Genomic DNA, 3849 nt, shown 5'->3' with positions numbered 1-3849 from the left:
CTCCGTCCGTCATTGGTTATTTTACTGCCTAGGTAGCAGAATTCCTTAACTTCGTTGACTTCGTGACCATCAATCCTGATGTTAAGTTTCTCGCTGTTCTCATTTCTACTACTTCTCATTACCTTCGTCTTTCTCCGATTTACTCTCGAACCATACTGTGTACTCATTAGACTGTTCATTCCGTTCAGCAGATCATTTAATTCTTCTTCACTTTCACTCAGGATAGCAATATCATCAGTGAATCGTATCATTGATATCCTTTCACCTTGTATTTTAATTCCACTCCTGAACCTTTCTTTTATTTCCATCATTGCTTGCTCGATGTACATATTGAAGAGTAGGGGCGAAAGGCTACAGCCTTGTCTTACCTTCTTAATACGAGCACTTCGTTCTTGATCGACCACTCTTATTATTACCTCTTGGTTGTTGTACATATTGTATATGACCCGTCTCTCCCTATAGCTTACCCCTACTTTTTTCAGAATCTCGAACAGCTTGCACCATTTTATATTGTCGAACGCTTTTTCCAGGTCGACAAATCCTATGAAAGTGTCTTTATTTTTCTTTAGTCTTGCTTCCATTATTAGCCGTAACGTCAGAATTGCCTCTCTCGTCCCTTTACTTTTCCTAAAGCCAAACTGATCGTCACCTAGCGCATTCTCAATTTTCTTTTCCATTCTTCTGTATATTATTCTTGTAAGCAGCTTCGATGCATGAGCTGTTAAGCTGATTGTGCGATAATTCTCGCACTTGTCAGCTCTTGCTGTCTTCGGAATTGTATGGATGATGCTTTTCCGAAAGTCAGATGGTATGTCGCCAGACTCATATATTCTACACACCAACGTGAATAGTCGTTTTGCTGCCACTTCCCCCAATGATTTTAGAAATTCTGATGGAATGTTATCTATCCCTTCTGCCTTATTTGACCGTAAGTCCTCCAAAGCTCTTCCAAATTCCGATGCCAATACTGGATCCCCTATCTCTTTTAAATCGACTCCTGTTTCTACTTCTATCACATCAGACAAATCTTCACCCTCATAGACGCTTTCAATGTATTCTTTCCACCTATCTGCTCTCTCCTCTGCATTTAACAGTGGAATTCACGTTGCACTCTTAATGTTACAACCGTTGCTTTTAATGTCACCAAAGGTTGTTTTGACTTTCCTGTATGCTGAGTCTGTCCTTCCGACAATCATATCTTTTTCGATGTCTTCACATTTTTCCTGCAGCCATATCGTCTTAGCTTCCCTGCACTTCCTATTTATTTCATTCCTCAGCGACTTGTATTTCTGTATTCCTGATTTTCCCGGAACATGATACTTTTAGCGTCTCATTTCCTCATCTAACGCTCTCAACACTATAGGATTTAATTCCAATATACTCTGTTACCTTGATTCACCAATTGGAATATACTCCGTTGCCTTGAATTACCGACGTTCATCTAATAAAATTTCTTCAATACACTACCACCTTCATTCAACCAATCTTCCGAGCCCTTTGCTGCCTCAGACAGAATTACAGTATCACAGACAAACCTCAACATATTCATTTCTCCTCGCTGAACTTCGATTTCTTTCCCACATTTCTTCTTGCTTTCCATTATTGCTTGGTCTGTGTACAGATTGAATAACATGAGACATAGGCTACATCACTGTCTCACTCCCTTCTCAGTGTAATATATTTAAATAACCACTCAGCAGAGACACAAAGTCCGCAGTAAAAACGGAATGGTTTTTTTGCAGTCTGATTCGACATTGTAGTGATCGTCCTTTCGTTTTATTAAAATGCCAGACGTCAGAAATAATCTACAAACGCTAGTAGAGGCATTACAAGTAAAAAAAAAAAAAAGGAAAAAGAAAACACCGGATAAGCGACTCGTCGACGTCAGAGTCACCAGGGACTGAGGAGAGTGGGTTCAGTTTATGAAAGGTTGTGGGCGAGAGTTTGGCAGTCCACTTGCAGTGATTTAAGGAAATTACGAGAAAATTCTGTATTTTCTCAGATACGTAATCCCCAACGTTCCCGGATCCTAGTCTCGAGTACTGATGCGTTGCGTTAACAACCGCCTGTAGGGCAGGTAAGGGTGGGGGACGTCCGCCGAAGCGGTGGGGACGGTAGGCTCCCGTGCTGCCATCTGGCAGCCCAGCGTTCGCGGCATCTCTTCAAAGTAACTGTCGAGCGCGCTGTTTTGTTACAGGAAAATCTGATGACGCATGTATGTAGGGTTGCCAACCATCCTGTATAAACCGGGAAATCCGGTATATTCACTTAATTTGAACGAAAATCCCGGATCCCGTAATTTTCAAGACATATCTCGCATTTTCAGAACTCCAACCGTTAGACGATGATTGCTTTGATACTCTTTGTCACTTCCTTTCCTTTGTATGAATGAATTTGTATGAATTATAGGCTTATCGTCACTATTTATTTTATGTTATTCGTTTCTTAAGCAACACAATGCAGCAGTGACTAACTTTTTTTCTGTCTTGGTAGGTCACAAAGAGAGGGAAAGGGAAGTTAAGGCGGCAAACAATAAATCTAACTTCTTGAGCGGCACGTCACAAAAAGAATTATGCAGCGCAGCTGCAGGTATTTGTGTACCACAATGTAAAACGCAACCTCAGTATTAATAACATGGACTGTAACGTGAAACTTACAAAGGAAGTGTTCAGTGATTCGTGTACCTCAAAAACATGCATTGTAGTCTTACAGAAGCTGAAGATCTCGTGACAAATGTTTTGGTCCTCAAAAGTGTGTCTGATTATACTGAAATTTTGAAGGACCCGTCTAAGTCGAACTTATTTTTCTCTATTAGTACTGTGGTTCTTTCCCTTCTTTGTATTTGCAGGAATGTAAAAGGTGTACAACTTTGCTTCCGCCATTTGCCGATAGGTGGCGACAACGGTAAGTAACGGTCGAAAGAAACAGATCGCAGCCGTCAGGCAGTTAGCTTGGACCTCGGTCAACATAACCTCATTCAAACGTTAATCGATTTGTGTCTGCATCATAAAGTTGTTCTTGATTCAAAATGTCAGTTTACGAGCCTAGGTCTCGTCATTTGCGGGAGGTGTTATTGTTTTGCGGCATTAGGAAGAAAACAGCGGCTGTGGCTCATCGAATGCTCTCAAGTACGTGTGGTAAGGACGCTATTAGTGAAAGAACGTGTCTCGAGTGGTTTCAACTCTTCAAGAGCGCTGATTTGAACGTCGTAGACAGGCATAGTGGTGGAAGAGAGAATGTTTTCGAAGATGCAGAATTGGAGACATTGCTGAGTAAAGACTCACGAAGAATTGGCACTGTTCGTGGGAGTGACACAGCAAGCCATTTCAAAACGTCTCAAGGCTATGGGCATGATTTCATGGGTCGTGTATTGTAGAATTCTTCTCGCAATTCGCATTACGCCTGGGTCAGTCGATAGGAATTAATTTTGATTTATCGCACTTTACTCCACGTAAACACAATTTATTCCCACTGCCTGTTAGGAGAGTCATGTAATGTGATGATTGAAGGTCGTGAGTTAAAATAAATTTGTACTAATCGACTGCATCTGTTTTCAATCAAGTAGTTGAAACCCCAGATCACTTTCTTAATTAATTTTATGTTCAACATTTGCATCTGGTGTTCAATAGCTGAATATAACATCAATGTGCACCCCTTTTTTAATTAAAAAAGGGATCAATTCTGAATCAGTTAATGTCAACACTGCCACCGCAGTTCAATCAGGCGTCACAGGGCCTTTTTACTTTCTTTGTGTTATCCGATATTGCAGCAGTTTTGCACTCTCTGTTGATCTGTTAGTCATTAGCTGGGGTGAACACACGCCAAAACCAGATAAGTGATGGGTGGGGT

This window comes from Schistocerca serialis, chromosome 9 (genome assembly GCF_023864345.2).
Source record: "Schistocerca serialis cubense isolate TAMUIC-IGC-003099 chromosome 9, iqSchSeri2.2, whole genome shotgun sequence".
Classification (NCBI taxonomy): Eukaryota; Metazoa; Arthropoda; class Insecta; order Orthoptera; family Acrididae; genus Schistocerca; species Schistocerca serialis.
This window is presented reverse-complemented; position numbering follows the sequence as displayed.